Below are 24,911 nucleotides of genomic sequence, written 5' to 3'. Positions count from 1 at the left end.
TTTGTTTATCTTTTCCAATAAACAGCTATTAATTTCACTGATCATTTTCTGTTGTTTCTTTAGTTTCCATTTTATTTAGTTCCTCTCTGATCTTATTCCTTCTGCTGACTTTGGGCTTCATTTATTCTTTCTCTAATTTCTTTAGAAATTAGATAGTAGAAAGTTAGAGGGTAGGTTTAGATCGTGTATTTGAAGTTTTTCTTTTTTCTTGAGGCAGGCCTATGTTTCTGTAAACTTCCCTCCTAGAAATGCTTTTGTTGTGCCGCGGCTTGGATTCATGGGGTTGCGAAGAGTCCGACAGGACTGAGGGACTGAACTGAACGGATACATTTTGGAAAGCTATGTTTCCATTTCTGTTTGTCTCAAGGTGGTTTTGGATTTCCTCTTTGATTTCATCAGGGATCCATTGGTTTTATAGTATTTATAGAATGTTGTTAGTATCCATGGGTTTGTGCTTTCCCATTTTTCTTTCTGTAATTGACATAGTTTCATACCATTCTGGTTGAAAAAATGCTTGATATAATTTCTGTGCTATCAAATTTGTCAAAAGTAGTTTCATGGCCTAGCATGTCATCTCTCCTTTAAGTGCACATAGTGCATTCTTCAGAATGTGTATTCTACTGTGTTTTAGATGGAAGATCCTGTAGATATCTAAGTGTAACTGGTCTATTTTGTCATTTATTTATTTAAGTCATTTATTTACATTTTATTTACATTATTTATGTCAGTTATTATTTATGTCATTTATTTAAGACCTTCTTGACTGACTTTTTTCTCCTAGATGATCTCTCCATTAATATAAGTAGTATATTAAAGCCCCCTACTATTACTGTGGGCTTCCTTTGTAGCTCAGCTAGTAAAGAATCCGCCTGCAATGAAGGAGGCCTGGGTTCGATCCCTGGGTTGCGAAGATCCCCTGAAGAAGGGAAAGGCTACCCACTCCAGTATTCTATCCTGGAGAATTCCGTGGACTGTTTAGCTCATGGGGTCGCAAAGAGTTGGACACAACTGAGAGACTTTCACTTTCACTATTACTGTATTAGCGTGAATTTCTCCCTTTATGTCTGTTAGTGTTTGCTTTATATATTTAGATGCTCCTGTATTGGATGCATATTTGAGTATAACACCCTCTTGTATTGATTCTTGTATTGATCCCTTTGTCATTATATGATACCCTTCTTTGTCTTTATTACAAACTTTAAGAGCTATTTTGTCTGATGTGAATGTTACTACTGCTGTTTTTTTATATCTTTTTTTCATCCCCTCACTTTTAGCCTGTGTGTGTCTTTAGCTTTGAAATGAATGTCTGGTATGCAGCATATGGATAGGCTTTGGTTTTTTATTCAATCAGCATCCCCATGTCTTTTGGAGCATTTAGTCCATTGACAGTTAAAGTAATTATTCACAGGTGTGTACTTATTACTATTTTATTGCTTGGTCTCTGGTTATTTTTAGTTCTTCTGTGTTCATTTATTTCCCTGTAGTTTGATTTTCATTAGTGATATGCTTGTATTCTTTTCTTTCTAGTTTAGTATTGTAGTTTATTGGCTTGCAGTTACCACAAGGTTCATAAATGTTAACCTGTAAACTATATCTACTCATTTTAGACTGTTACTTTAAGTTCAAACACATTCTAAAAGATCTATGTTTTTTGTTCCCCTCCTTCAAATTTTGTAATGTCATATTTTATATCTTCATGTTTATCCCTTCACTATTTTTTGCAGTTACACTTTTACATTTTTTTGTCTTTTAATCTTCATGTTAGCTTATTTAAGTGTTTGCTCCTCAGCCCTTACTATGTATTTGCCTTTCCGAATAGAATTTTTCCTTTCCTTAGATCCTTACTTTTTGTTAGAGCCATTTCTTTTCTGCTTAGAGAAGACCATTAACATTTCTTTTAGGGTAGGTTTTGTATTGATGAACTGTTAGTTTTGTTTGTCTGAGAAGTTCTTTATCTCTCTCTCAGTTCTGAATGATGGTATTGCTGGGTAGAGTGTTCTAGGCTGCAAATGTTTTCCTTTCAGCACTTTGAATATATCAGCACTCCCTCCTGACCTGCAAAGCTTTTGTAAAGATACCAGTTGATAACCTTAGGGAGCTTCCTTGCACATGACTTTGGTTTTTCTCTTGCTGCTTTTAAAATTCTCTAACTTTTATTCTGTTTGAATTCATTTTGTTTTGGACACTCTATGCTTCCTGTACTTAAATGTAGTTTTTCAGGCTTGTGAAGATTTTAGCCATAATCTCAAATATTCTGTCTACCCCTTCTCTCTCTCCTTTCCTTCTGGGACCCCTGTAATGGGAGTATTGTTATGCCTGGTATTATCCCAGAGATATTTTAAGCTATCTAATCTTCCAGGTCGTTTTTGCATTCTTCCTTATCCCTTGTTCTGCTGTCAATTCCTTCTAGTACGTTTTTCATTTCAGTTATGGTATTCTTCAATTCTGACTGGTTGTTTTTAATATTTTCTAGTTCCTTGTTAAAAGTCTCACTGTGTTCCTCTAATTCAGTTAGCATTCTTATTACTAATGCTATGAACTCTTTATCTGGTAAGTTGTTTTTTTCTGTTTCATTATGTTTTCAGGGATTTTTCTCTGGTTTTTTCAGTTGAGACTAGTTTCCTGTTTTCTCATTTTGCTTAATTTTCTCTGTCTCTATGAATTTAGGTGAAACAGTTAACAGTTACAGTCTTGTAGTGGTGTCTATATGTGGAAGCATCCCTATACAGTCTGCCTGTGCCCCATGGCTTTGGTAGGAGAGATGGATTTGACATGAACACAAGTCACATCTTACATCAGGGTGTGCTGGCAGCTATCACCTTGGCACGATGTGGGGCTGAAGATGGAGGGGTACTTGAGCCAGATCCAGGGGTGTGGCAAGGAGGCCCCTCTGCTCAGGGGCCATCACCTATCAAAGGAAGATCCAGGCCCTGGTCTCGAATTGTTGGAGCAGAAGCCCTGAGGGTCAGGTCCAAGCTGGCCCCACTATCTTTAAATGTGACCTCCCCTCCATCCCAGCACCAGCACCCTTGGCCCTGGCAGGCGCAGTGCTGAAGCATGAGGACCGTGAGGGCTCTCAGCCCATGACAAGGTATGGGATGTGGTGGCCTAGCCTCAGATAATGGTCCGGGCTGCTTTTGATGTGCTGCCTATGCAAGCACCAGTAGTAGCTTCCTCAGCCCTGTTCAGACAGTGCTTCGGGTCTGCGTCCCTTCATCCCTCACAACTGATCTCTCCCTCAGCATCTGCCACCCCCACTCTGGTGTGGAGCTGCACCGTGGGGCAGGCAGGGCTGTGTGAACTTGGCATGTGTTGGTGCATGCCCTGTGGTGGTCCGACTGCCATCGGAGATGAAGAATGTTCCTGAAGTGCTGTCTGTGTGAGCACCAGTAAGGGCTGCCATCACCCTGCTTAGATGCTACTTTAGGTCTGAGTTGCCTGTGCGTCCCAGGGCCCAGCTCTCTTCTTTGTCATGATGGCTCTTGCTTCAGTGTGGAGTTATGCCTTACTACATTGGGCTAAAGAGTTCACTGGGCTCAGGCTGGGGTGCACACAGGGCTGATCACAGGGAATCAGGCAGCCACCCTGGCAGTTTTTAGTCTGGCTTCTCTGCCCTATCTCAGCAGCAAGCAAACATGATGTGTTTCTCTTGAGTGGAGTCCGAGCTTCCTACCACCCTCCTGTTAGTTTCACCAGCATTCCAACCAGTCCAGGGGCCTCATCTTCCCACCTACCAGAAACTCCAAAACCCTTCCATTTCCTCCAGCCGGCTAGATGGGCTGAGCATGGGCCTGGGCCATCCAGAGCACCAAAGGGAACCTGAGCTCTTCTGCCTCCAAGCCATGTTTGAGGCCTTACTTGCCTGGTTTGACCAGTGCAGCCAGGCCACAGAGGATGTCTGTGCCTGTGGAAGTGGTGGTTGCATAACCTGCGTGACTGCAGGAATAGTGGGCCCCTAGCCTCACTCCACACAGGCTCCTTCCCAGGCCTGCAGCCAGTCTCCCCAGCTACCTTGCCCAGGCCAGTGAAGGCACTGGCCTGGCTACAGGCCCCAGCAGGGCATCCTTGCAGGCCAAGAACAAAATCCACTCAGCAGCATTTAGCCCCAAGGGATCTGGACTCATGCTTTTCCTAGGGTGGGCCTACAGCTTCACTCTGGTTCCTGGGAGGAAGAGCAGACACCACTCAGTATTATTATTAATACTGCCACCCAGGTTTTGGGTCAAGCAGAACAGCTTCAGCCCAAAGACTGGGGTGCCCGGTATGCGTCTTAAACTACTCACTCACCATGGTGGCTCCCCTCCCGAGTAATCTCACTTTTCCTCTGAGTCCCCTCCCAAGGGCACAGATTCCAACCTGGTCACTTCTTGCCCCTTTGTACTTGATTGTGTGGCTCTTTCTTACAGTCTTGGTCTCTTGGCCAGTTTCTAGTTAGTTTTCAGTGAGAATTGTTCCACATGTAGATGTATTTTTGAAGTGTTTGTGGGAAGGTGATTTCCACATCCTCCTACTTTGCCATCCTGATTGATCTTCCTGGTAGTTTCTATTTTCAGTTATTTGAGAAACCTTCTCACTGTTTTCCATAGTGGCTGCACGAATTTGCACTCCCACTAACAGTGTAATAGGGTTCCTTTTTCTCCATACCCTCACTAATGTTTGTTATTTGTGGTCTTTTTGATGATGGCCCTTCTGACAAGTGTGAGATGATCTTGTGATTTTGATTGGCTTTTCTCCAATTAGTGATGCTGAATACCTTTTCATGTGCTTATTGGCCATCTGTATGCCTTATTTTAAAAAAAATCTCTATTTTACACATCTCTTGGACTGCAAGGAGATCCAACCAGCCCATTCTGAAGGAGCTCAGCCCTGGGATTTCTTTGGAAAGAATGGTGCTAAAGCTGAAACTCCAGCACTTTGGCTACCTCATGCGAAGAGTTGACTCATTGGAAAAGACTCTGATGCTGGGAGGGATTGGGGACAGGAGGAGAAGGGGACGACAGAGGATGAGATGGCTGGATGGCATCACTGACTCGACGGACGTGAGTCTGGGTGAACTCCAGGAGTTGGTGATGGACAGGGAGGCCTGGCGTGCTGCGATTCATGGGGTCGCAAAGAGTCAGACACGACTGAGCGACTGAACTGACTGACTGACTGTATGAGCTGTTTATATGTTTTGGATATAGCTCCTTATTGATCATGTCATTTGCAAATATTTTCTCCCATTCAGTAGGTTGTATTTTTGTTGATTTCCTTTGCTGTGCAAAAGCTTTAAAGTTGAATTAGGTTCCATTTGTTCATGTTTGCTTTTATTTCTTTTGCCTTAGACAAAATAAACAATGCTATGATTTATGTCAGTGTTCTGCCTATGTTCTCCTCTAAGAGTTTTGTGGTTTCTGGTCTTACGTTTAGGTCTTCAATCTCTTTTGAATATATTTTTGTATATGGTATGAGGAAATGTTCTAATTTCTTTCTTTTACATGTAGCTGTCCTGTTTTACCAAGACTACTTATTGAAGAGATGACCCTTCCGCCAATATGTTTTCCTGCCTCCTCTGCTTTGATCAATTAACCGTAAGTGTGTGGGTTTATTTCTGGACTCTTCTGTCCCACTGATCCTTGTGGTTTGTGCCAGTGGCACACTGTTTTAATTTCCGTAGTTTTGTGTCGACAGTGTGGTCTGAAGTCAAGGAGCATGATCCCTCCACTCTGTTCTTCTTTCTCAAGATTGCCTTGGCTATTAGGACTCTTTTTGCTTCTGTGCAAATTTTAGAATTACTTGTTCTAGCTCTATGAAAAATACCTTTGGTTTTTTGATAGAGATAGCATTGAATCTGTAGTTTGCCTTGGATAGTCTCATCAATTTAACAACATCCTTCCAGTCTATGAATTTATCTTTCCATCTGATTGTGTCATCTTCTATATTTTTAATCAGTGATCTTATTTTCATAAGAACTTATTTTCAGAAGACTATGAAGGCATTTTGTCATTTTCTCATGTGTATGCACAGAAGTATTCCACAGATTACATGACATGTGATACAACAATAAATTAAACACAGAATATGAGAGTGTAGCTGTCTTCTATTGTCAGACTTTAAAGAGATTTACAAAAATGTCAGTAAAACACCTGCCACACATTTAACAGAATTGCTTCATGTATTATCTTCCACTAAACATTTTGTTTGCATTAACATGTAATGGATTGATTGTTACTTCAGAATAAGTTTTTTTCTGAAAAGAATATGTGATTTTTAAAATTTATTTATTTTATGATCATTTCAATTTTATTTTTTTAATATAAATTTATTTATTTTAATTGGAGGCTAATTACTTTACAATATTGTATTGGTTTTGCCAATCAACATAAATCCGCTACGGGTGTACACGTGCTCCCCATCCTGAACCCCCCCTCCCACCTCCCTCCCCAAACCATCCCTCTGGGTCATCCCAGTGCACTAGCCCCAAGCATCCTGTATCTTGCATCGAGCCTGGACTGGCAATTCGTTTCATATATGATATTATACATGTTTCAATGCCATTCTCCCAAATCATACCCCCCTCCCTCTCCCACAGAGTCCAAAAGACTGTTCTATACATCTGTGTCTCTTTTGCTGTCTCGCATACAGGGTTATCCTTACCATCTTTCTAAATTCCATATATATGTGTTAGTATACTGTATTGGTGTTTTCAGAATAAGTATTTAAATGTTTTCACTTCATTTTAAACATCACTAAATATCAATAGATAAGTTAAAACTCTTTGAGGTCCTCAATTTGTAAGAGTGTAAAGGAATCCAGAAAGCAAAGTTTGAAAATTATTGCCCTAGGTGTTGCCCTCATCTGTAAGGTTGAAGCTGGCTCCTACTCCGCTCCCATTCCAGCTGAAGGGCAGGGAGGCAGAGAAAGAGGAGGGAAAGCCACTTTCAACAGGATGTTGCCCAGAACCTGCTCTCAGTGCTGCTTCTCACATCTCATTGGCCAGAATATCATCCCATGGCCATGCCCTGTAAGGAAAAAGATTGGAGTTTTGCAGCAGCAGCAAAGATTGCCAGCAGGCTCTCTGAAACTAGGGGAGGCATGAAATGGATCCTTTCCTCACAGTCTTCAGAAGGAACCAACCCTCCTGACACCTTGATTTAGGACTTCCAGCTTTCAGAACAGGAGAAGGCAACGGCACTGCACTCCAGTACTCTTGCCTGGAAAATCCCATGGACAGAGGAGCCTGGTAGGCTGCAGTTCATGGGGTCACGAAGAGTCGGACATGACTGAGCGACTTCACTTTAATTTTTTACCTTCATGCATTGGAGAAGAAAATGGCAGCCCACGCCAGTGTTCTTGCCTGAAGAATCCCAGGGATGGAGGAGCCTGGTGGGCTGCTGTCTGTGGGGTCGCACAGAGTCGGACACGACTGAAGCGACTTAGCAGCAGCAGCTTTCAGAACTGCGAGATAATGAACTTCTATTATTTAACCACCAGTTTGTGGTATATTATGGAAGCCCTAGCAAACTGATACAGACAATGTACACCCATGGCTGATTCATGTCAATGTATGGCACAAACCACTACAATATTGTAAAGTAATTAGCCTCCAATTAAAATAAATAAAATTTAAAAAAAATGTAAAGTAGCTTAAGAAAACTGCCCACTCAGCTAGTGAAACAACCAGACACGGCACAGGTGCATTGGAGGAAAGAAGCTTCAATGCTACAAACAAAAGTCTTTAACATCTGTATGTGTTGAACTTGCTTGTTGATGCCAAAAAGGCATCTGAACATCACCCCACTAGGAGTCAGGCATATTTATACTTTTGCACATTGCTTTGTCTCTTCTCTGGCTCCCAGACTAAGCATAAATGCAGGAATTAGAAGTCTCCTTAAGGTCCCATTTATTTGCACTCAATTCCCTGTCAGGAATGTAATGGATACTAATATATTAACTGCTCTCTTACTATAAACATGTTACATTAAACAAGCATAACTGAGCTTCCAAAGCAAAAATAAATAGATCTTTCTGTACATGAGAATGTGTCTGGTAAGATGTTTTTCTTCTTCTTTGTGCTGTCATTTTAGCATCAATAATATTTTTTAACAAAGTATGTTCTTTGTGGTTTAACCTTGTGAAATTGTTGATCATTCGTTAAGTCGAGTCCAACGCTTTGTGACCCATTGGACTACAGCACACCAGGTTTTCCTGTCCTTCCCTATCTCCTGGACTTTGTTCAAACTCATGTCTGTTGAGTCGGTGATGCCATCCAACCATCTCATCCTCTGCTGTTCTCCTCCTACCCGCAGTCTTTCCCACCATTAGGGTCTTTTTCAATGAGTTGGCTCTTCGCATCAGGTGGCCAAAGTATTGGAGGTTCAGTATCAGTCCTTCCAATGAATATTCAGGGTTGATTTCCTTTAGGATTGACTGGTTTGATTGCCTTGCTGTCCAAGAGACTCTCAAGAGTGTTTTCCAGCACTACAGTTCAAAAGCATCAATTCTTTGGCACTCAGCCTTCTTTATGCTCCAACTCTCACATCCGTACATGACTACTGGAAAAGCCATAGCCTTTGTTGGCCAAGTGATATCTCTGCTTTTTAATATACCGTCTAGGTTTTGTCATGGGAGAAGGCAAGGGCACCCCTCTCCAGTACTCTTGCCTGGACAATCCCATGGACTGAGGAGCCTGGTGGTCTGCAGTCCATGGGGTCGCTGAGAGTCGGACACAACTGAGCGACTTTACTTTCACTTTTCACTTTCATGCATTGGAGAAGGAAATGGCAACCCACTCCAGTATTCTTGCCTGGAGAATCCCAGGGATGGGGGAGCCTGGTGGGCTGCCATCGATGGGGTCGCACAGAGTCAGACATGACTGAAGCGACTTAGCAGCAGCAGCAGGTTTTTTAATAGCTTTTCTTCCAAGGAGCAAGCATCTTTTAATATTGTGGCTGCAGTCACCATCCGCAGTGATTTTGGAGCCCAGGAAAATAAAATCTATTGCTGCTTCCACTTTTCATCTATCTGTTTGCCTTGAAGTGATAGGACTGGATGACACAATCTTAGTTTTCTGAATGCTGAGTTTTAAGCCAGCTTTTTCACTCTTCTCTTTCACCTTCATCAAGAGGCTCTTTAATTCCTCTTTGCTTTCTGCCCTTAGAGTGGTATGATCTGCATATCTGAGGTTGTTGATGTTTCTCCCGGCAGTCTTGATTCCAGCTTCTGATTTATCCAGCCTATCATGTTGCGTGATGTACTCTGCATATAAGTTAAATAAGCATGGTGACAATATATAGCCTTGATGTAATCCTTTCCCAATTTTGAACAAGTCCATTGTTCCATGTCTGGTTCTAACTCTTGCTTCTTGACTTGCATACAGGTTTCTCAGGAGACAGGTAAGGTGGTCTGGTATTCCCATCTCTTTAAGAATTTTCTATAGTTTGTTGTGATCCATGCAGTCAAAGGCTTTAGCATAGTCAATGAAGTAGAAGTAGATGTTTTTCTGGAATTTCCTTGCTTTTTCTGTGATCCAACAGATGTTGGCAATTTGCTCTCTGATTCCTCTGCCCTTTCTAAATCTAGCTTGTACATCTGGATGTTCTTGGCTCATATACTGTTGAAGCCTAGCTTGAAAGATTTTGAGCATTACCTTGCTAGCATGTGAAATGAGTGCAGTTGTGTGGTAGTTTGGGGTTGGAATGAAAACTGACCCCCTTTCTTTGAGGTTGGAATGAAAACTGACCTTCTCCAGTCCTGTGGTCACTGCTGAGTTTTCCAAATTTGCTGACATGTTGGGTGCAGCACTTTAACAGTATCATCTTTTAGGATTTTAAATAGCTCAGCTGAAATTGTATCACGTCCACTAGTTTTATTCATAGTAGTGTTTCCTAAGCATTCTTGATATACATATACCTTGTGAATTGAGCTTCATAGTAAGCATTTTTATGCTGGTTTTACTTATAAGTAAATTATTATGTAAATTATAATTTCACCTAAGCCAGCATAAAAATGCTTACCACATAGCTCACTTCACAAGGTATATGTTATCAAAGAATCAAGTTGCAGACTTAAACACATATAATTTTTGTTAGTTACACCTCAAAGCTAGAAAAGAAAAGGAAAAATGTTTACCATGTAATCGGCTATAAAAAGCAGGTCAATTGTAAACTGACCAGGTACCAGTGGCCAATGTGGGGGTTCATTCAATGGTCTGTCATTCAGGACTCTGAAAGAATTGCAGTTAACTTGATGCATGATCATACACTGCCTTAGTATCTAATTGAGGTATTCCCTTTACTAATTCCTCAGATGAGTTAGCATTTATAGAAGCCTAGAGAATCATTGGAGTAGTATGGGAGGGATAGATAGTTAAGGCTGCAACATCTGTGGCAGCATGACACCATGGGAAGATCATGAGCCTGGAGGTAAAGCTATTTAAGTTCTTGTCTTGGCTCTGCCACTACCAAGCTGTGTGCAGTGTAGGCCAAGAACTTCATCTCTCTGGGCCCTGCTTTCTCCATATGCAAACAGACATGACTGGAGCGTAGAATTTCTCACATTCGTGGCTTCTGTTGAAATGTTCTCCTGAATGTAAGCTCTCAGATATTATAATGTATCTGTTTTTCTCAGAGCCAAAAATTGGGAAAACATTTTTAAAAGAGCTTAGTTTGAGTCTTCACTGTTGGCAAATAAAAGGAGGAATGGACAAATGTTTGTTGGGTGTCTGCTTGTTTAGTTTAGTCCATAATTGACTTGGAAAAACTCAATTACTATGTGAATAATTTATATCGTTTCTAAAGTTTGCTTTGGTTTTCTATTGGTAATTGAGATTGTGGAGGAAAAAATAGATGTCTAGCTTCGATTCCATTTATGCACGATTTTAGCAAAATATCTTTAACAGAAAAGCAGGTTTATGGTAGAGCATTTCCAGTTTAGAATTTTTTGTTTTCCTCCTCTTTTAGTCAAAACTGAAAATCCTAAGCGTTAATGTTCCTTTTAGTTAAATGGAGAGATTTTCTGGCTAGGTATTCTGTATTTCCTAAAGTTCACTGTATCAGTTTCTTTTAAAGCATCAACAGTTCTTGGCATTCAGTTTAGGTGCTGTTATAAAAATAATTATTGGCCATACACATTGTAATAGCAGAAGTATATATCCACCAAGATGTACAAAGACCTAGTTCCAGGCTAGGACAGTAGGAATAAAATAAGTGAACAGTGTTCTCCATTTAGGATTGTCACAGACAAAACGCTTAATGCTTTCACTCGAGAAAAGTCTTTCCCTACCAGCGGGTTAGTTTGCCCATTTGAAGTTGAGAAATATTGTACTTATGTAACTTTTCAGTAAAATTAATATACTTGGAAGTGTATATGCTTCATTTCTGAGTTGTGGGCTTTTGTGGTTTTCATTACAGATTGTTTTTTATATCTGTGTTCAACAGTAAACGAAAGCACCCTGTGGCAACATAAAAAATACCAAGAGAAGCATATGGAGTAAAGAAACTCTTCAAGAAACAATCAGACAGATCCAGGGCATTTTATGGGAACAGAAAAAAAGTGAGAACTTTGACTATATTTTCATTTGTTCATGTCTTGTTTTATAGCCTTTCTAATTCAACTTGCCTTCTGTGCTACCCAATGGCATGAGTACTTATAAAGTTTACCATTAAAGCTGAACATATACTTAATTTTTAAAGACATGTGTCTTCTCAAGAAGCCCTTCCAAATTATAGCACACTGTAATTTGTTATATCTGCTCTTTGTTCGAAGAGAAGTGTTTATCTGAGAGATTTCTCAATTTTTACCTATTCATTTTCACACTCCTGAAGGCATTTGGCAACAGAATTGTAATGTTCATTCACATTAATCTATTTTGAAAATGTGTAAGGAGATGGGAGTCCCCTAATCTCCATATCAGTGCTACCCACTAATGACGGCTCTCTGGGTTCTTGCTTTAGAAAACATTTGGTTCATTTTGTGAAGGAAACAATCTGAGACTTTGCCTCATCTGCTTGACCTTTTATTCCTTAAAGCTTGGAAGGATGAATGGTGAGGGTGCTTTGCTAAATGAGAATAGAAAGGTAACTCTGAAAATTGTCAAAAGAACATCATGTCTTCATGGAAAAGTGAGACAAAAATTGTGATCAGGAAACTGTAGGTAGACCTTAGACTAAGAGTAACATTTTTTATTTCCAAACAAAGTTTTGTACCCTTCTTAAATTAGTAAAATACACAACCCAGTGAATTCTTTTTCATGTGAACCCTTTGGTCTCCCATCAAACATCCACTACTTTTTTTTATTCATTCAACTATTTTTTCCAGTTTTATTGGGAAATAATTGACATGCACTGCAGTATAACGTTTAAAGTGTATAACATGATTTGATTTACATAGATTCTGAAATGATAACAGTAAATTAAGTTAACGTTCGTCAGTTCATAGATATACCAAAAGGGCTTCCCAGGTGGCGCTAGTTGGTAAAGAACCCACCTGCCAATGCAGGAGACATGAGATGTGGGTTCAGTCCTTGGGTTGGAAAGATCCCCTGGAGGAGGGCATGGCAACCCACTGCAGTTTTCTTGCCTAGAGAATCCCCATGGATAGAGAAGTCTGGTGGGCTATAGTCCATGGGGTCACCCAGAATTGGACATGACTGAAGTGACTGAACATCCCAAAAGAAAAAAATTCACCTTGTAATGAGAACTCTTGGGACCTGCTCTTTTAACAAATTTCCTATATGTCATACAGTAGTGTTAACTGTATCAGGTAGCTTACATTTCTAGTACTTACTTATAACTGGAAGTTTGTACAGTTTAACCAATTTCTTCCCACTTACTCCTTCTCCTCACCCCATCACCACCCCCTCTAATAACCAGTCTGATCTCTGATCTTTTTGTATGAGTTTGGTATGTTTGTTTTTTAGATTCCATAAGTGAGCTCATATAGTGTTTGTTTTGCTGATTTATTTCACTCCCTGGTAGCTCAGATGGTAAAGAATCTGCCTGCAATGCAGGAGACTCTGGTTTGATCCCTAGGGCAGGGCAATACCCTGGAGAAGGGAGTGGCTACCCGCTCCAGTATTCTTGCCTGGAGAATTCCATGGACAGAGGAGCCTGGCAGGCTACAGTCCATGGGGTCACAAAGAGCAGAACATGACTGAGCAACTAACATACCTTCAAGGTCCATCTGTGTTGTTGCAAATGGTAGAATCTGTTCATTTTTAATGGCTGAATAATAGTCCATTGTATTTCTATAATACTACATCCTCTTTATCCAAATCCGTTGATGGGCATTAGCTTGTTTTCATGTCTTAGCTATTGTAAATAATGTTATGAACCTAGGGGCTACGGATATCTGATTTAATGTTCTCATTTTCTTTGGATATATTCCCAGAAGTGGAATTGCTGGATTATGTAATAGCTCTATTTTTAATTTTTTGAGGAAATTTTGTACTGTTTTCCATAGTGGCTGCTCCAATTTAAAGTCCTACCAGTATCACTCAGGGTTCCCTTTTCTCCACATTCATACCAATATTTGTTGTTTCTTGTCTTTTGGATAAAGATCATTATAAGAAGTGGCTATCTTTTTTTTTTCTTTTTTTTTAAGCAGGGACATTGTCTTTAATATAGTTGGAATTAAAAAGTCACTTAGTAAAATGTTTACGAGTATTGGCTTTTATCACGTCAAAAAAGCTGACATGCGGGTCAAAGTTGTTTCCCCGTAAGAAGTGAGAAGTTGTGTGTTAAAGCCCACGGCACTGGCCCTCCTGCCAGGTGGCTCTGAAAGGGGCTGCTGCCGAGAACACACTTAAAACAACTCTTGACGTATCAAAGAAAGGTGTCAAAATAATCATGATTATTATCATGGGATGATTTGAGAGAACATTGAAACATGTATATTATCATATGTGAAACGGATCACCAGTCCAGGTTTGATGCATGAGGCAGGGTGCTCGGGGCTGGTGCACTGGGATGACCCTGAGGGATGGGATGGGGAGAGAGGTGGGAGGGGGGTTCAGGATGGGAAACACATGTACACCCATGGCTGATTCATGTCAATGTATGGCACAAACCACTACAATATTGTAAAGTAATTAGCCTCCAATTAAAATAAATTAATTTTTAAAAAGTGATATCTCATTGTGGTTTTAATTTGCAATTCTCTAATGACTAGTTATATTGAGTACCTCTTCATGTGCCTATGGCCATTTGTATACGTTATTTGAAAAAAAAAAAAATATTTTGAGGTTTTTTTGCCCGTTTTAAAATTGGATTACTCAATGTTTTGCTACTAAATTGTATGAATTCTTTTTATATTTTATAAATAATAGATACATGGTTTGCAAATATTTTGCTATTCCATAGACTTTATTTTCATGTTGTTGATAGTTTCTTTCGCTATGCAGAAGCCTTTTAGTTGATGTAGTCCCACATGTTTGTTATTGCTTTTGTTGCTTGTACTTTGGGTATGATTTCAAAAAAACACATTAAGAAGACTCATATCACGAAGCTTTTTTTTTGCTATGTTTTCTCCTAGAAGTTTCATGGTTTCAGTTCTTACTACTTAGTACTTAATGGATTTAAGTATTTCACCCATTTTGAGTTAATTTTTGTGAGTGGTATAAGATAGGGGTCAAATTTGATTCCTTTACATGTGAATATCCTCTTTGGGACTTTCCTGGTGGCTCAGACAGTAAAGCATCTGCCTACAATGAGGGAGACCCGGGTTCAATCCCTGGGTCAGTAAGATCCCCTGGAGAAGGAAATAGCAACTCACTCCAGTATTCTTGCCTGGAAATCGCATGGACGGAGGAAGTTAGTAGGCTACAGTCCACGGGGTCGCAAAGAGGCGGACATGACTGAGCGACTTCACTTTCACATTCTATCCTCTTTGCCCACCAGCATTTATTGAACAGATTTTCTGTTTTCCATTGAGTATTCTTGGCTCCATTGTCAAATATTCAGTTCAGTTGCTCAGTCGTGTCTGACTCTTTGCGACCCCATGTACTGCAGCATGCCAGGCCTCCCTGTCCATCACCAACTCCCGGAGTTTACTCAGACTCATGTCCATTGAGTCGGTGATGCCATCCAACTATCTCATCCTCTGTTATCCCCTTCTTCTCCTGCCTTCAATCTTTCCCAGCATCAGGGTCTTTTCTAGTGAGTCAGTTCTTTGCATCAGGTGGCCAAAGTATTGGAATTTCAGCTTCAACATTGTCAAATATTACTTGACCTTGTATAATTTATGATGTTGGCCGGGTGCTTGTCATTTATGGCCTTTATTATGTTGAGATATGTTCCTTCTGTGCCTATTTATTAGGTATATTCTGGATTCTGTTCCACTGGATTCTTTGTGTTTTTTTAATGCCCTTACCACACTCCTTTAATTAAAGCTTTATGTTCTACTATATACTTTATAAAGCTATCGCTTTATAGTAGAGCTTGAAATTAGGAAGTGTGATACCTCCTTCTTTGTTCTTCTTTATTATTTTGGCTATTCAGGGTTTTTGGTGATATTTTTAGAATACTTTAACATACTAATTTTAGAAGTGTTTTTTGTATTTCTGTAAAAGTGTCATTAAAATCTTATTTCTCAATTTTTATTGAAATATAGTTAATTTACAATGTTTTGTTAGGTTTAGATATACAGCAAAGTGATTCAGGTGTGTTTGTATATATGTACACACACATAGATATGGAAAATTTTTATTTATATGTAATATATGAATATATTTAGATTATTTTCCATTACAGTTTATTATAAGATATTGTGTGGTTCCCTGTGCTATACCGTAGGTACTTTTTGGTTATCTATTTTGTTTGTATATAGTAGTGTGTATATTTTAATCCCAAGCTCCAGGGATTGCATTGAATCTATAGATGGCTTTTGGTGGTACTGACATTTCAACAATATTAATCTTCCAGTCCATGAACATAAATACCTTTCCATTTATTTGTGTCTCCTATTTCCTTCATCAATAAAAATGTAATTTTCAGAGTAGAAATTTTTTACCTCTTTGGTTAAATTTATTCCTAAGTATTTTATGATTTTTAATGCTATTATAAATGGAATTGACATATTTTTCATAAAATTGTTAGTGTGTAGAAATGCTACTGATTTTTTCATGTTAATTTTGTACCCTGCAACTTTACCAAATTCACTGATGAGTTCTAACAGGTTTTTGGTGAAATTTGTAGGATTTTCTATGTATAAAATCATGTCATCTGCAAATAGAGACAGTATGACTTCTTCCTTTCCAATTCTGATACCTTTATTTTTCTCTTCCAATTGCTCTAGCAAAGACTTAACAGTACTATATTGATTAGGTGTGATGAGAGTAGGCACACTTGTCCTGTTCCTGATTTTAGAAGAAAAGCTTTAAACTTTTCACCATTGAGTATAATGTTGGCTGTGGGCTTGTCATTTGTGGTCTTTTATTATGTTGAGATATGTTCCTTCTAGACCTAATTTGTTAAGTGTTTTTTATCATGAACAGATGTTAAGTTTTGTCAAATGCTTTTCTGTATCTATTGAGATTATCATATGATTCTTTTCTTCCATTTTATTAATGTAATGTATCACATTGATTTGCATATGTTGAGCAATCCTTTCATCCCAGGATAAATTCCACTTGATCAAGGTGAATGATTCTTTTAATGTACTGCTAAATTTGGTTTTGCTAGTATTCTATTGAGACTTCTTGCAACTATTGGGCATAGTTTTATTGTAGTGTCCTTATCTGACTTTGATGTCAATCAGATATCAGGATAGCTGATTATCAGGAGAATGCTGGCCTTGTAAAGTGAGTTTGGAAGTCTTCCCTCTTCAATATTTTGGAAGAGTTTGAGAATAATTTTATCTTAATTATTCTGTAAATGTTTGGTAAAATTCACCAGTGAAGCAGTCTGGTCCTGGGTTTTTCTTCACTGGGAGGTTTTTGATTACTGATTCAATATCCTTCCTAGTAATTGGTCTGTTCAGATTTTCTATTCCTGCTTTAGTCATGGTAGGTTGTATGTTTTCTAAGATTTTTTTCCATTTCTTCTAGATTATCCAGTTTGTTAGCATATAGTTGTTTGCAGTAGCATCTTACGATTCTTTTTATTTCTGTTTATATCAGTTGTGATGTCTTCTTTTTCATTTACAATTTTGATTTAGGTCTTCTCTCCTTTTCCTTGGTTAGTCTACCTTAGAGTTTGTAGGTTTTCTTTCTTTTCAAAGAACCAACTTTTAGTTTGCTTAGTGTTTTCTATTCTTCTGTTCTCTATTTCCTTAATTTCTGCTTTAACCTTTATTTCCTTCCTTCTGCTAACTTGAGGTCACCTTATTTTTCTAGTTCCTAAGGAATAGAATTAGGTTGTTGGGATCATTCCTGCTCTTTAGTGTAGGTGTTTATTGCTACAAACTTTGCTCTTAGAACTGTTCTTTCTGCATAAGGTCAGGTATGCTGTGTTTCCATTTTAATTTGTCTCAAAACTTTACTGTCTTTAATTTCCTCTTCAATCTGTTGGTTGTTCAGTAAAGTGTTTAATTTCTATGCATATATGAACCTTTTCCAGTTTACCTCTTGTTATGATTTCAGTTTTCTTGAAGAATTGTTTCATGGCCTAACATTTGGGCTGTCCTAAAAAACAGTTCCATTTGCACTTAAGAATATGAATTCTGCTGTTGTTGACTAGAATGTTCTATATATGTCTGTTATATTATTTGATCAGTTCAGTTCAGTCGCTTAGTCGTGTCTGACTCTTTGCGACCCCATGGACTACAGCACGCCAGGCTTCCCTATCCATCACCAACTCCCAGAGCTTACTCCTGTCCATTGAGTCTGTGATGCCATCCAACCATCTCATTCTCTGTCGTCTCCTCCCGCCTTCAATCTTTCCCAGCATCAAGGTCTTTTCAAATGAATCAGTTCTTCACATCAGGTGGCCAAATATTGGCGTTTCAGCTTCAGCATCAGTCCTTCCAATGAATATTCAGGAATGATTTTCTTTAGGATGGACTGGTTGGATCTCTTTGCAGTTCAAGGGACTCTCAAGAGTTTTTTCCAACACCACAGTTCAAAAGCATCAATTCTTCAGTGCTCAGCTTTCTTTAGAGTCCAACTGTCACATCCATACATGACTACTGGAAAAACCATAGCTTTGAATAGATGGACCTTTGTTGGCAAAGTAATGTCTCTGCTTTTTAATATGCTGTCTAGGTTGGTGTGTAGTGTTTAAATTCAGTTTATTATCTTTCTGAATGATCTATCCATTGTTGACAGTAGAGTATTAAAATCACAAACTATTATTGTATTCATGTTTATTTCTCCTTTTAGCTTTATTAGTTTTGTTTTATGCATTTAGGTGCTTTTTTGGGTGCACAGATATTTACAATTGCTATAACATGATGTTATTTACCTTTTTTATTATGTAATATATAATGGCCTTTTTTAAGAAAAACTGTTTTTAAAGTTCATTTTGTCTGATGTAAGTATAGCTCCCCCTGCCTTATTTGTAAACAGTGGGATATTACCATTTGCTTGAAATGTCTTTCTCCATCCCTTCTCTCTGTTTATGTCTTTATGGTAAAGGGACTCTCTATAAGGTAGTATATTTTTGGATATTGTTTTCCTATCTATTTAGCCATTCTGTCTTTTTTTTTTTTAATTTATTTATTTGTTTTTTATTTGGGTGGGTCTTTGTTGCTGCATGGGCTTTCTCTAGTTGTGGTAGGGGAATCGGGGAGGGAAGGGTGTGGAGCAGGGCTGCTCTTTGTTGCAGTGTATGGCCTTCTCGTTGCTGCAGAGCACCAGCTCTAGGCACAGGGGCCTCAGTAGTTGCGATGCACAGGCTCAGTTGCTTCGTGGCGTGTGGGATCTTCCTAGGACAGTGATCAAACCCATGTCCCCTGCATTGACAGATGGATTTTTAACCACTAGACCACTAGGGAGGCCCAATTCTGTGTCTTTTGATTGGAGAATTTCATATGTTAGTAACTATTGATAGGCAAGAATTTACTATTGCCATTTTGTTAATTGTTTTCTGATTATTTTGTAGATCCATTGTTCCTTGTTTCTTATCCTGCCATCATTTTGCATATTTTGATGTCTTTTGGCATCAGTATTCTTTGACTTCTTTTTCTTGTTCTTTTGTTCAATTGTTACAGGTCTTTACTTTATCATTGCCATGAAGATTACCTAAAATATCTTAAAATTATAACACTTGATTTTAAATTGATAACAACTTCATTTTAGTAGAAGTCCTAAACTTTACACTTTTTCTTCTCCTACCCCTCACATTTTAGATTATTGTTGTTAAAATTTGCATATTTTTACATTACATATAACTAACAAGGCTTTTTTAGTTTTAGGTGGCTCAGACGGTAAAACATCTGTCTACAATGCAGGAGACCCGGGTTCAATCCCTGGGTTGGAAAGATCCCCTGGAGAAGGAAATGGCAATCCACTCCAGTACTATTGCCTGGAAAATCCCATGGACAGAGGAGCCTGGTAGGCTACAGTCCATGGGGTTGCAAAGAGTTGGATATGACTGAGCGACTTCACTACACTTTTAGTGTTTAATTTTATTGTACACTACCATTACTATATTATAGACTCTAACTTTTGCTATTTATCATAGCTAGTGATTTTTATGCTACCTTTTTATGTTTCCATAAGTGGAATTGTTGGGTTATTTAGTACTATTTTTTGTTTGCTGAGGAACCCCTATACTGTTTTTGACAAGTGAAGAAGTGAAAGTTGCTCAGTCATGTCCGACTCTTTGCAACTCCATGGACTATACAGTGCACGGAATTCTCCTAGCCAGAATACTGGAGCGGGTAGCCTTTCCCTTCTCCACGGGATCTTCCCAACCCAGGGATCGAACCCAGGTCTCCCTCATTGCAGGTGGATTCTTTACAAGCTGAGCCACAAGGGAAGCCCAAGAATACTGGAGTGGGTAGTTTATTCCTTATCCTTTTTGATGATAGATGCACCAATTTCCAGTAGACAAGGGTTCTCTTTTCTCCACATCCTCATCGGCATTTGTTTTTTGTGGTCCTTTTTGATGATAGCCATTCAGACAGGTATGGAGGTATTTCATTGTGATTCTGATTTGCATTTCTCTGATTAGTGATGTTAAGTATCTTTTTCATGTTCCTATTAGCAATCAGTATGTTTGGAAAAATGTTCGGGTTTTGTGCCCATTTTTGATTGAATTGTTTGCTTTTTTGATATTTAGTTGTGTATGAGCTCTTTATATATTTTAGATATTAACCCCTTTATGGTCATCATTTACAAATATTTTCTCTCACTCTACAGGTTGTCTTTTCATTTTGTTAATAGTTTTCTTTGCCACTTTAATTAGATCCTCTTTGTCTGCTTTTGCTTTTGTTTTCCTTTGTGTTAGGAAGCAAATGAATATTACTATGATTTATATCAAGGAGTATTCTTATATTTTCTTCAAGGAATGTTATGGTTTCTGGTCTTACCTTTTGGACTTGAATTCATTTTGAGTTCATTTTTGTAGATGATGTGAGGAAACATTCTGATTCCATTCTTTTGCCTAGAGTTGTTCAGTTTTCTCAGCAGTACTTATTGAAAAGATTGTCTTTTCCCAATTGTAAATTCGTGCCTCCTTTGTTATAGATGAGTTAACCATAAGTGTGTGAGTTTATTTCTGGATTCTCTGTTCTTTTCCTTTTGATCTGTTTGTGTGTTTTTGTGCCAGCGCTATACTGTATATAGTATATAGTAAAGTATAGCCAGTACTATACTTTGCAGACGAAGGTCCGTCTAGTCAAAGCTATGTTTTTTCCAGTAGTCACGTATGGATGTGACAGTTGGACTATAAAGAAAGCTGAGCGCCGAAGAATTGATGCTTGTGAACTGTGGTGTTGGAGAAGACTTTTCAGAGTCCCTTGGACTGCAAGGAGATCCAACCAGTCCATCCTAAAGGAGATCAGTCCTGGGTGTTCATTGGAAGGACTGATGCTGAAGCTGAAACTCCAGTACTTTGGCCACCTCATGTGAAGAACTGACTCACTGGAAAAGACCCTGATGCTGGGAAAGATTAAAGGTGGGAGGAGAAGGGGATGACAGAGGGTGAGATGGTTGGACGGCATCACAGACCCAATGGACATGAGTTTGAGCAAGCTCCGGGAGTTGGTGATGGACAGGGAAGCCTGGGATGCTGTAGTCCATGGGGTCACAAAGAGTCAGATGCAACTGAACTGAACTGATACTGTTTTGATTACTGTAGCTTTGTTATAGTCTGAAGCCAGGGAACATGATACCTCCAGCTCTCTTCTTTTCTCAAGATTGTTTTGGCTATTCGGGGTCTGTTGTGTTTACATTCAAATTTTAGAATTATTCTAATTATGTTAAACATGTTTGGTATTTTGGTAGGAATTTCATTGAATATGTAGATTGCTTTGGGAAATAGACATTTTAATAATATTATTTCTCCCAGTTAATGAACATTATATATCTTTCCATCTGTTTCTGTCATCTTCAGTTTTTTTTACAATGTCTCATAGTTTTCCAAGTACAAGTATTTTTATCTCCCTAATTGGACTTATTCCTAGGTATCCTATTCTTTTTGATATGATAAATGAGACTTTAAAAAAAAACTTCTGACAATTCATTATCAGTGTACAGAAATGCAGCAGATTTCTATATATTAATTTCATATCATGCAGCCTTACCGAATTCATTGAATTCTAGTTGTTTTTCAGTGATGTCTTTAGGATTTTCTGTGTGTACTATCATGGCATCTGAAAACAGTGACAATTTTACTTCTTTCTTTCCTATTTTTCTTATCTGATTGCTGTGAATAAGATTTCCAATACTGTGTTGAATAAAAGTGGGGAGAGGGGACATTCTTGTCTTGTTCCTGATCTTAGAGGAAATGCTTTCAGCTTTTTATTATAGAGTATGTTAGCTGTGGGCTTATCATATATGGATTTTATTGTGTTGAGGTGTGTTACCACTTCACAAAGTTAATATAAAGAGCTAATCATAAGTGAATGTTAAATTTTGTCAAAAGCTTTTTCTGCATCTGTTCAGATGAGATTATTTTATTCAATTTTTAACATTCATAATCAGCTTTTATTGATTTTACATAAATAGCTTATAGAATGACTTTGCAAACCTTATTTTCCTAACATTTGTTACAACACATGACATTTCTTTATGAAGGTATTTGTTAAATCTTCTTTTACAGAGGAAGTTTAGAAAAATGGAGAAAAAGGAAGGAAAATAAGATTTCAAAATTAATCTTCAGTGATAGACCTAAATATTCGGCAATTATTTCCTTTTATAGAACATCATATAATTATAACTTTGAAACATATCAAAAGTGCTGTCCATCAAGTTAATTAAAATCTTGGTGTTCACATCACATTCCCTTGACCTATCATTGTGATCATTCCTCAGCTGTACCAGCAGTACTGAATTTCAAATAATACTGTTCAATTGTTATGCCTCTTGGCTGAACATATGTAGATTATCTTTCTTTATCAAAAATATTTAACAATTGGGCAGTCATCTACTCAGTCTTTATGAACTCTATATTGAATAACTTTTCATTTTTACAAGCATTTCCTACATGACTTTTGCTTTCTTCTTGTCATCCTCACGTAACTGAGTGGTCCATTGCCTTCAAAGGAAGAGGGATTTTTTTAACAAGACTCCAGTTCTATCCCACAGTGTGAAATACTGTGGTCAACGAGCATGTGGTAGTCCATATGATGAGTTGAGCCATTAATAATTAAGGCCTTAAGATTTAGGGAATGTGAATATCACCATCATGAATAGAAACTATAAATATTGACCAGGATATATGAACCTAAACAAACTACTATGTGTAAAGGAAAGATAAAAGGATATCTGTGGTAAGGCAGACTCTGAAGGACGTCATCCAGAAAGTGAAAAGCATGACTTACAAATGAAGTCAGAACCTTCCAGATGTGATGAGGTTTGTGTAAGCGGTTATATATACAAGTCTCTGATAAAAGCCTCTGTGAATCCAGTAGATCAGCATGTAAGTGAAAAAGAGACAAGTAAAGATACCAGCAATGAGTTAAAACCAACTGTATGGAAACTCTCCTATGCCATTATACAATCTGCTGTAACCTCTCACCTCTAGCAGGAACGGAGGAAATATGGGGTGCTGATCCATGGCATTGGCTGGACAGAATGCATAATCTATCAATAGACCTGATTCTTTAAAAATTGTCTTTCATTAAGGAAAGATCGTAGACAAAATAATAACTCAATGTTGCAAAGAAGGAATAAAAGTTATACATACTGAGATTTGTTATAATCAGGAGGCTAATAAATTGTCAGATGTCATCTTCTGGCTATGTGGCAGGATATATGTATAGCACAAACAGATAATACCCTATACCATTGAGCATAAGATCCATCTTAGCCCCTAGAGTGGATTTGCTGCTGCTGCTGCTGCTAAGTTGCTTCAGTCGTGTCCAACTCTGTGCAACCCTATAGATGGCAGCCCACCAGGCTCCCCTGTCCCTGGGATTCTCCAGGCAAGAGTACTGGAGTGGGTTGCCATTTCCTTCTCTGTGGATTTGCTGCTAGTTACCAGTTCAGTTCCTATGGGGCTCTGGATGCTCTAGCTAGTGTTTTGTTCAATTTTTTTATGCAGTGTGTATCACATGAGTTGTAGATATTGAACCATTCTTGCACCCCTGGGATAAATCCCCCTTGATCATATTTTATGATCACCCTAATGTATTGCTAGATTCAGTTGTTAATTTGTTGAGGATTTTTGCATCTATGTTCATCAGTGATTTCAGACAGTAATTTTCTTTTCTTTTCTTTTTTTTTGATATCTATGCTTTTGGTGTCAGGGTGATGCAAGCTTCATAGAAAAAGTTTGTAAGTCTTCCTCCTTCCTCTGAAATTTTTTTGGTAATAATTTGAGAAGGATAGGTGTTAACTCATCTCTAAATGTTTGGTGGAATACATCTGTGAAGCCATCTAATCCTGGACTTTTGTTGGGAGTTTTTGTTTGCTTTGCCTTTTTTTTTTTTTTAAATGAGTTGGTTTTATTGCTGATAGTTGCTCAATTCATGTTTTTCTATTTCTTTCTGGTTTAGTCCTGGAAGATTGTACATTTCTAGGAATCTGTTTCTTCTAGATTGTCCATTTTATTGACATATGTTGTTGTTGTTATTAGTCACTTAGTGGTGTCTGACTCTTTGCGACCCCATGAACTGCTGCACACCAGACTTCCCTGTCCCTCACTATCTCCTTGAGTTTCCTCAGACTCATGTCTCTTGAGTCAGTGATGCCCTCCAACTATCTCATCCTCTTTCATCCCTTTCTCCTCTTGCCCTCAATCTTTCCCATCATCAGGGTCTTTTCCAATGAGCCAGTTCTTTGCATCAGGTGGCCAAAGTATTGGAGCTTCAGCATCAGTCCTTCCAATGAATTGGAAGGGTTGATTTCCTTTAGGATTGACTGGTTTGATCTGCTTGCTGTCTAAGGGACTCTCAAGAGTCTTCTCTTGCACCACAATTTGAAAGCATCAGTTCTTCAGCATTCAGCCTCCTTTATGGACCAAACTCGCACATCCATACATGACTACTGGAAAACCATAGCTTTGACTATAAAGACCTTTATTGGCAAAGTGATTTCTCTGCTTTTTAATACACTGTCTAGGTTTGTCATAACTGTTCTTCCAAAGAGCAAGTATCTTTTAATTTCATGGCTGCAGTCACCGTCCACATTGATTTTGGAGCCCAAGAAAATGAGATCTGACACTGTTTCCACTTTTTCCCCCTCTGTTTGTCATTAAGTGATAGGGCCAGATGCCATGATCTTCATTTTTTGAATGTTGAGTTTTAAGTCAGCTTTTTCACTCTCCTTTTTAACCTTCATCAAGAGGCTCTTTAATTCCTCTTCACTTTCTGCCTTTAAAGTGGTATCA

The 24,911-nt window shown here is 38.5% G+C and overlaps 1 long non-coding RNA gene and 1 pseudogene across 8 annotated transcripts in view; one reads left to right on the top strand and one right to left on the bottom strand.

The window, feature by feature from the left end:
• Positions 1–24,911, top strand: part of LOC102411733 — a 97,197-nt gene that overhangs the window by 41,763 nt on the left and 30,523 nt on the right. For 6 of the 8 annotated variants that reach the window (XR_006547542.2, XR_006547536.2, XR_006547533.2 and 3 more), the window contains exons 4-5: positions 5,484–5,570; positions 11,391–11,532. This is a non-coding gene — a long non-coding RNA (uncharacterized LOC102411733). The remainder of the gene's footprint in view (positions 1–5,483; positions 5,571–11,390; positions 11,533–24,911) is intronic. The other 2 variants (XR_006547539.2, XR_006547543.2) reach the window with 1 other exon arrangement.
• On the bottom strand, positions 21,838–24,125 carry LOC102411393 (annotated as a pseudogene).

Source organism: Bubalus bubalis, chromosome 2 (assembly GCF_019923935.1).
Source record: "Bubalus bubalis isolate 160015118507 breed Murrah chromosome 2, NDDB_SH_1, whole genome shotgun sequence".
In the NCBI taxonomy this organism is placed as follows: Eukaryota; Metazoa; Chordata; class Mammalia; order Artiodactyla; family Bovidae; genus Bubalus; species Bubalus bubalis.
This window is presented reverse-complemented; position numbering and strand designations above follow the sequence as displayed.